Source organism: Heterocephalus glaber, unplaced genomic scaffold (genome assembly GCF_053883595.1).
Source record: "Heterocephalus glaber isolate CG9 unplaced genomic scaffold, H.glaber_assembly_v1.0 deba00000818, whole genome shotgun sequence".
Lineage (NCBI taxonomy): Eukaryota > Metazoa > Chordata > Mammalia > Rodentia > Bathyergidae > Heterocephalus > Heterocephalus glaber.
Genome location: NW_028258164.1, coordinates 17032815 through 17042697, shown reverse-complemented (window position 1 = coordinate 17042697; position 9883 = coordinate 17032815). Strand labels below are relative to the sequence as shown.

General features: G+C 43.8%; 1 pseudogene; it reads left to right on the top strand.

Moving 5' to 3' along the window:
- Window positions 1–202: 202 nt before the first annotated feature.
- LOC110345022 (zinc finger protein 148 pseudogene) lies at window positions 203–3865 on the top strand (annotated as a pseudogene).
- Window positions 3866–9883: the final 6018 nt, after the last annotated feature.

Here is a 9883-nt window from a genome sequence, read left to right as displayed (position 1 = left end):
CAGCCAAGTGATCTGGTGGGATGGGCATTTGCCTGGCAGATTTTATAGAGGAATTGGATGGCATAACTGATTAAGGTGGTATTGAGGGTTTCTGAAGCCTGAGAAAGGTAGAAACTCAACCATGATTTCTTTTTCAACTCTACAGCTTTCGCTTGCTTGAAGTCTTCATTTTTACCTTAGTCTCAGGCCATTATACTTAAGCATGAACATTACCAAAACCCTGAAAGGATTGTTTCTTACATGTGGCGGCATAGACAAAATTCAGTCTTCCAGGGCAGTGGTTGTAATGGGTGGAGTGTCTGGCCAGTCTACTGTTTCTGGAGAACTGCAGGAGTCAGTACTTCCAGATTGAAGTCCGCCTAACCAGGAGGTCCTCGCTGCGGATGAAGTGTTACAAGAGAGTGAAATGAGACAGCAGGACATGGTTTCACATGATGAACTCATGGTCCATGAGGAGACGGTGAAAATCGATGAAGAACAGATGGAAACACATGAAAGGCCTCCTCAAGGACTACAGTATCAACTTAATGTCCCTATAAGTGTAAAGCAGGAAATTATTTTTACTGATGTATCTGAGCAGTTGATGAGAGACAAAAAACAAAACAGAGAGCCAGTAGACTTACAGAAAAAGAAGAAGCAGAAACAGCATTCTCCTGAAAAAATCCTTACAATAAATGAGGATGGATCACTTGGTTTGAAAAGCCCTAAATCTCATGTTTGTGAGTACTGCAATGCTGCCTTTAGAATGAACTGTCACTTACAGAGACATGTCTTCATTCATACAGGTGAAAAACCATTTCAATGTAGTAAATGTGACATGCATTTCATACAGAAGTACCTGCTACAGAGGCATGAGAAGATTCACACCGGTGAAAAACCATCTCACTGTGATGAATGTGGTATGAGATTCATACAAAAGTATCATATGGAAAGGCATGAGAGAACTTATAGTGGAGAAAAACCTTACCAGTGTGAATACTGTTTACAGTATTTTTCCAGAACAGATCATGTATTGAAACGTAAACGTATTTGCAATGAAAATCATGACAAAAAATTAAACAGATGTGCCATCAAAGGTGGCCTTCTGACATCTGAGCAAGATTCTGGCTTTTCTACATCACCAAAAGATAACTCACTGCCAAAAGAGAGTGCAGGGGGCTCTCCTGGGGGGACTCAGGGAATGCCCCCTTCACCTAGGCCATCCAGGAGGAACTGCTGGAGTTGGGCATGGTGGCACACACCTGTAATCCCAGTACTCTAGAAGGCTGAGGCAGGAGGACAAGCTAAAGCTCAGCCTGGGCAATTTAGTGACTTAGTGAGATCCTGTCTCAAAAATTAAAAAAATTAAATAAGGGCTGGGGATATAGCTCAGTGCAAAGACCCTGAATTTAATCCCCAGGCTTTTAAACAAAGGAATAAACTGGTGAAAAGCTCTCCCTGGAGGCCAGGAGTGACAGTAACAGAGGCAGAGGGCAGAGCAGGGCTCATGCTCCCTGTGGACAGAGCTCTGAGCCACAGGTGCATACACCTGGCCAGCAGAGGCCAAAGCTCACAATTACCACTGGAACTGAGGAGGGTGACTGGGGATGCACAAGCCTGGCATGATGGGGAGACCATAGAGCCCCCAGGGGTAAAATAAACAGGGAGCCAGCAAGAATATTTAACATCTGCAACCCAAACAGAAAAACCTAAGCCAGAGGCACAGGAGGCTAAGAGAGTCATCCCACCAAGAAGCCACACTCTCTCACTGGGTTCTCAACTCTGAGGCCTACAGCCATTGGAGAGAGGCCAGGCTCCGAGGAGGAAGGAGCCTCTGTGACAGTGCAGGCAGCACATGCTAGCACAGTGGTCCGGCCCAAAGGAACCTACTGCCACTGCCTCAAGGGCTGGTGATGGCAGGAAGGCGAGTGCCCAGACACACTTGTGGATGATTGGACCCACGGCTGCAAAGCACCATCAAAGCTCGCTAAATTCCCTCCACCTCCACTTTCAGTGCAGCAGGGGCTGCTGTGCACATGCACACCCTGATGCCATCTCTCATCCACCCACCCTGCTCACGACAGCCAGCAAGGCTGCATGCACTACAGCCTTGGCTTGCCCAAGAGCTCACTCCTTGGTGTTTCACTTAAAACTGATGGCCTTAGCTGGGTGTGTTGGCCCACACTTGTAATTCCAGTACTCAGGAGGCTGAGTCAGGAGGATCACTGTGAGTTTGAGGCCAGCCTGGACTACATAGTGAGTCCCTGTCTCAAAAAAACAAGACAAAAAATTGCAGGCTTGTCAGTAACCAAGTGGGTCAGAGAAGCTACCCAAATGTCCAAAATTCAATAGGACAAAAATCCTAGAGCCACTCTCTCCAAAGTGGTGTCCCCTCACATCATAGGGGAGACCCTAATATACTCCATAGCCATAGACATCCTTCCAGAGACCTCTGTTGGCCTTCAGCCCTCATCATGTGACAGGTAGAGAGTTACTAGGGTACCTGTACTGTTAGGTAGTTTCTGCTCCACAGATGCAGTTTGCTATCAATGGCCAGCTGAGGTTTTCTGGGACACTAAGTTTCCTGAAAGTGAAATACAAAGAGCAGGAGAGTTGACAAAACACTGAAGCTAGAACACAAAGGTGAGTTGGTGATCATACCAAGTCAAAGTGGATTGCTTCCAGTTTCCTTTACCAAGACAACAGCATTACCTGATCAGTTACTGCACACAGGTTACAGATTACAGTGCTAATTTACTCCACTAAAAATACAATGTGTGAGACCACAGCTGCAGTAGCTGGAATCCACATTCATTATTCAAGACCAACTCATTCACCTTTATACCAAACAGGTGATTCAAATAGTGGTGGAATAGGAACCAAGTCCCTAACACTGGAATCTCTGAAATCCCCAAGATGTGCCCATAAGTGGGAGAATTCACAGGCTTCCCCTTTCTATATTAGTCCCTGCCAACACACACACACACACACACACACACACACACACACACACACACACACACACACCCCAATGTGGACATTCTGCAACTTGCAAATGAGTGTCTCTGTTCAACAAAGCACGGAGGAACTGTTTGAGTCTGTGTGCTCGCTGATCAATGGGCTGAGATTTTATCATCTGCCCTCCATCATCCTCAGGCTGACTGCTGGACCACGGTGGCATGCAATGCCCAGAGCTCTGCACTGATGCAGACACTGTTTCTTGATTGAGACACCCTCCCCCCAGCAAAATGTGAGACCAGTCACTTGGGCAGAGGAGTTCATTTGGGAGATGATCTTGGACAGCAGGAGTGGGGAGCAGAGCGAGCGATCAGGAGGGAGGAAGAGTCCATCAAAAGCATGTTTTAGAACTGGCAACCTCCATGAGCAGATGGGACAGCGGATGTGCTTTAAAATTTCTCACGGAAAGACAAGAAGCTAAGACATTCCTCCACTGACTCTTGTAACCCTGTGGGTGATGTTTGTCACCAGTGATGTCCACCCCATCTCCACCCTGGGCAGACTTCTCAGGTCCCCTCAGTTTGGAAGAAAGCAAAGTGTGGAGAGACATTAGTGTGCCTGGTGTTGCCCTGCGGGCTGTTGGGAGCTGTCCAGCAGGGCTGCCGCTGAAGTCGAAGCTGGACCCAAGGTCTCCCTGTTTTCCTTGCACCCTGGCAAGGCGTCTCTAATGAGGTTTGAAGGTCAATTTATAGTACACATGGGTGGCCATGTGGCAGGGATTGTCCTGAAGGAACCTGGCCTGCTCCTCAATCAAGAGGGCCAGGTCTAGGAGCTGGATGAAGGTTTTGAAGTTCTAATCTGGCATCTTGAGTCCAGTTTCTGTTCACTAAACCCACAGAACTTTTTTGTTAAAGTGACACTTTATTAGGTTGTGCATATATTTTATTCCTACAGATGCCATGACTGATTAGCCACCATCTGGGATCCTGTAGTCAAAAACACTTTGATTATCTCCCTTTCCCTTTTTCTCATATAAGTCTTGTTAGGTGTGTCTCTGTGGTCAAGTTCTTTCTCTTCCACTGTCAACTCAAAGCAGGTGTGGCAGCTTCCACCACTGTAACAAATGTCTGAGACAGTCATCTCATAAGTCTCATTTTGGCTCAGTGTGACAGGTTCCAGCCCATGATCAGATGCGCATGGCAGAGCAAAGCTGCTCATGTCACAAATCAAGAGCACAGAGGGAACAAGGAAGAAGCTGGGGTCCTACATGCCCCGATGGGGCCCCCAGTTACCCAGAACCCACACCGGGCCAGCCTCATAAAGGACCCACCACCTCCCAGCAGCTCCTGGGACCAAGCCCCTAACATATGGCCTTTGAGGACATTCCACACCCACACGCTGGCAGAAAGAATCCAACTTGCCCTCCCTGTCCCCTGCCTCTACAGAACTTTAAAAGGCTCCCTTAAAAATGAAATTCTGATTTGTTTGTTTATCTTTTCTATTATCCAAATATACCCCTTTCACATAAACTAAAGTGATGAGCATATCAAAACCTCACATGTCCATCATTCAACTTCCACACATCAATTCAGAGCCAATTTTGCCATATCTCTACCTCCGTGCACTTTTTCTCACTAGCCAACACACTCACTGGATTATTCTGAAGCAAATCCCATGACAGTATTACATCCACTAAGTATTTCAGCTTGTACCTCTAAAATAAGGACCCTAAAAACATAATCACGTGCATTATTGCCCCCAAAATGCTTAACCCTATTTCCCCAATACTACCAAACCTCTGTTCATATCTTGACTACTTTTAATGGTTGGCTTGCTGGCATCAGGACTCAGGCAGGTGCACCTAGTGAACTCACTTGATGTGTCTCTGAAATTTTTTAGTCTGTGAGTTGCTTGTCCCACATGATTTATTCTTACACATATTGAAGAAGATCAGTGGTTTGCTTACACATCATGTGTCTCAAACTTTAGAGTGCAAGCAAATCACCGTGGGATCTTTGGAGATGCAGATTGAAAGGCAAGTTGGGCTTCCTGGCTCCCATGGGCTGTCCATGCTATTGATCGAATGACCACACTTTTCCCTCCAGTATGAGACATTGGGAGAGCTCATCTCCTTTGTGGGAGCGGAGACTGGAAAAGAGTGGGGAATGTTCTATTTCTTGCTGGTTACACAAGTGTCCATTTGTGATTTTATTATTTATGATGCTCTGTATTTAAATAGTATGCATTGTATACTATAGACTATACTTTTTTGTTGTTTTTTGAGACATGGTCTCACTATATAATTCAGGCTGTCCTTGAATTCACTATGTCATCCAAGCTGGCCTAGAACTTGCAGCAGTCTTCCTACCTCAGCCTTCTAAGTGCTGGAACTACAGGCATGCACCACCATGGCTGGCCATAGATTACAGTTTAATAAAATAAACAAACAAACAAATAAATAAATAAAAGAAGTTCAGTGTTTTCCAATATAAAGTTGCCCCTCTCAGATTAATGACCTCTTCTAGCAATAACTATCTTGAGCAAATCTGGAGACTCATGATTATCCTTAAGTCATTTATTTTAAAATATTGGGGGAGGGAAGGGAAGGGGAAAGTAAAAAGGATTAAGATGAGTTATGCATTAACTTCCCTTGATGAATGTAAACATGTACCGCAAACATTTATCAAGAAAAACAAAAATTTTCCTGTCTCGCAAGCTTAAGGTCCAGAGTTTGATCCCTGGTACCAAAAAAAAAAAAAAAAGAAAGAAAAAGAAAAAGAAAAAATTTAATTAAAAAAGAAAAATACTAAGAATGTGGTAAAAAGAATGCCAGATATTGCACTCCCACTGAAAATGTTCAATTTTACCACACTGCAATATATTATAACAATAATCATTTAAAACCAGAATGCTATTTCCCTATGGAAGCCCTCTGCTGGTTTCTGTATTATTTGATAGCCATTTTAGGAAGGAAATTGGTGGGAAGTCACAGAACCACTGGTGAACAGTGTCTCCAAAATAACGCCATCGCAGGTGGCCAGAAGTCTAAGAACTCCATGCAGGGTTGAAGCTGCAGCTTGTGACACCATCAGGAATGGCTCTGTGTCACTGCCTGCACCCTCTTTGCAGCCTGGCTTGCCACCTTGTGGCTGCAAGTTGGCATCAGTAGGTCCAAACATCTCTGCACTTGAAGAGAAAGGAATCTGCACATGGGATTTCCACAGTGGTTGTACTAGTTTAAATTCCCACCGGCAATTTACAAGGGTTCTTTTTTCCCTGAAGCCTTACTAGCATTTGTTATTATCTGATTTCTTGATAATGGGCATTCTTTCTGGAGTAAGGTGGAATCTCAGCATTGTTTTAGTTTGTATTTCTCTAATGGCCAGCGATGTTGAGCATTTTTTCATGTGTTTATTGTTTATTTGTACTTCTTCTAAGAAGTGTTTATTCATCTCAGTCGCAGATGGTTAATGGAATGTGCACGGTGTGTCACCTTAACCTGTCACCATGCTCTGTAGGATCACTTTGAGTCAGAGACTTAACAAAGGATGATAATGTTTTTTTTTTTGAGACAGGGTCTCACTATATAGTTTAGGTCGGCCTTGAACTCATTATGTAACCCAAGCTGGCTTTGAACTCCTAGTGATCCTCCTGCCAGGCCTCCATGGTGCTGGGATTACAGGCATGTGCCACCATGCCCATTTTAAAAGCACAGTATCTTGGATGCTGGCCCCTCCTTATCTCTCAGGTCCCCTGGTGTCTACCACCTGCCTAACAGTTTGATTAAGTATGGTCGCCGAGAAGAACTGATGATAGACTCAAGAGCAGAAAAGGAATACAGGTTGTTAGTATGCAAGGGAGGGAATCACCGCAGTGGGGAAAGTTATAGGCAGGTGATTAACCAACCACTCCCACCTTGACAGATTTCAGAAGTGTAACAACCCTTTTCTATAGGGGAGGAAAAATGGGGAATATAGACAATTTCAAGGGGTCATGAGGAATGTAATCATTATATACTAAACATGTACTAATGAAAAATAAAAACTTGCCAGGCATGGTGGCCCACACCTGTAGTCCCAGCACTCTGGAGGCTGAGGCAGGAGGATCTCTGAGAGTTCGAGGCCAACTTGGGCTACATAGTGAGTTCAAGGCCAGCCTGAACTATGTAATGAGATCCTGTCTCAAAAACAAATAAACTGGGGCAGGGGGAGAAGAAATGCACAATAAAAAAGTAAAGGAGTTGGGCTGGGGATTTAGCTCAGTGCTTCTGTTGCCTGCTTCGCAAGTGCAAGGTCCCGAGTTCGATCCCTGATACCAAAAAAAAAAAAAAGTACAGGATTAAATAAATAATTGATTTTTAGAGAAATGAATGGTTCTAGGGACAGAAATTTGCTTATAAAATTATTCTCTTGGCATGTGAGTGTGCCTACAGGACAGGCAGCGTTTGGGATCCTTCCATCTTCCCATGACAAAGCATTGAACCCAGGACCTTCACACTGCTACATTTCCAGCCCTTTTTAAAATTTTTATTTTGAGACAGAGTCTTACTTAAATCATTAAATTGCCCAGATTGGGTTTGAACTTGTGATCCTCCTGCTTCAGCCTCCAGAGTGCTGGGATTACAGGCGTGCACCACCACACCTGGGTACCTAGGTTCTTTTTCTTGTCTAGTCTTAATGAGGGTGAATGCATTCCAAGCAGGAGATATCCTGGCCCATGGACACTGCTTTGTGGGTGTAAATCTCTTCCAGGGAGGATCACTTCTGGCTGCAAAGCTGCATCTCAAAATAACCAGCTCACAAAGACCCCTGTCACAGAAGCGGGATGGGACCTCACTTGGGCTCCACAGTCATTTGAGGTAGTGGGTCCTAAGCACCACCAGCAACCTAAGTGGGGACAATCGCATGATGACAGCTTTGAAGTAAAAGAGGACAGAAGCTTCCATGTTTATGTTTTGCCTGTCTGTAGTAGCAGAGAGAAAGGTATAGAAGATTCACTACTTTTTCCTGTTATTTCTCCAGGAATCTATTTCACCTCCCTGGGAGAAAACCTCAGTTATTTGGGGATGATAGCCTTCTTCCACTGTGGACAGTTTTGGGGGGAAGAAATGGAGTGCCCACCTGTGTAGACACTAGAAGTCTCCAAGCCTGTCCCAGCCCTGGGGTATAGGGATTAAGAGATCTGTGGCCAAGTCTGGTGATCAGGTGCGCTCTCCAGGGACCTAAGGGTGAGAGTGTGGGAGCAGTGGAGTGTTTTATGCAGTGGCTCCAGTCCGGTGCAAATGCTGGTTAAAGCCTAATTGAATGTCCTCATTCTCGGGGGCCTGGCTGTTTCCCACCCTGTTCCCAGGCTTGCAGCTCCAGCCTTGCTTTCTGTTTCTTGTTTTTTGAGGCAGGGTCTCACCATGTAGTTCAGACTGGCCTTGAACTCACTATGTAGCCCAACCTGGCCTCAAACTCATAGCGATCCTCCTGCCTTGGCCTTCTGAGTTCTGGGATTACACACGTGGGCCACCACACCCAGCTCCTACCTTTAATGAATGTAAAATTTTGTTATCTCCCCCCCTCCATTTGGTCCATTCTCTGTCCAAGACAACAAAAACCTAGAAAAATTCCTCCGAAAGAAAGAGCCTACAGTACCCCAGAATCTGGTAACAAGATCACATTACTCTCCCCTGCTCAGAATCTTCCAAAAAGATCTAAATAATACATGTTATTTTTCTTTCCTTTTTGTTTTTTTTTCTTTTGAGACAAGTTCTCACTATGTAGTCCAGGCTGGCCTTGAGCTTACTATGTAGCCCAGACTGTCCTCAAACTCACAGTGATTCTCCTGCTTCAGCCTCCCAAGTGCTGAGATTACAGGCATGCATCACTGGGCCCAGCTTGATCAATCTTTTTGATTCATCCTATGTATCCATCCAGTCTTTGTCTTTCTAAGGAGTTATAAGTTGTTAAGTGATGAAAATAAACTGATTTGCCATTGAGGAGAGAACTCCTGATAAGTCCTCTTCATGAAATGGAGCATAATGTAAGAACTTTCATATCCTTGGGGTTTTAATAGCTTTGAACTATGTCTTGAGAATTCACTGAGATTAGAACATTCATAAAGACTAATTCATAGATTAAACTTTTAAACTTGCAGTCCCTAAGTGTATTGCAAGCTAGGCATGGTGACATACACCTGTAATCCCAGCACTTGTAGAGGGATTCAAGGTTAGGCTGGGCTACATGCTAGTGAGTTCAAGGTCAGCTGAGAGACATAGTGAGACCCTACCTATCTCAAAGAAACCAAAAACCAAAACAAACAAAGGAAAAAGTATTCTAAGTTTAAAGCTCTAACATTTGCTTATGTTTAAAGATTGAACATTTTTAATTTAATTCTTTTAAGGAGCCACATCACAAGTTTTGTGACTCTTTTCTCTTAGTGAATATGTTGTTCATAAATATGATAATCACATACTGAAATATCTGCCTTTGTGTGATAAAAGTTGTTTTAATTAATATTTGTCCCTAAAATCTCCATATTTATCATGATAGACAGTGAAATATTTTAACATCTCTTAGATTAGTGCTTTCCTCTTTTCCCCATGAACTTTCTTAAACAAAAGGCATTTATATTTTGTATACTGTGAGCGGATTTCACTGAGACTTTATTCAGTTTCACCTGTGCCCTGCTAATAAGTCTCAAATTAAACAGCTCCATCAAGTCTGAGCAGCTGGCATCGTGCCCCACTGAGTATCACAAACTAAAAAATGATTATTTGGGGAGGCTGCATAATTATATAATGATGAAAATCTTGGCAACCAGAGATGCATATTTTTCAAGATTTGAGAGAAAATTTAATGAAAGTGCCACAAATATATTACTTAGGATGACAGTTTGCACTTAATATGAGGCCCTTTTCTCTGCGGATTTCAAAGTCCTGACTAATTAATTAGCCTGAATT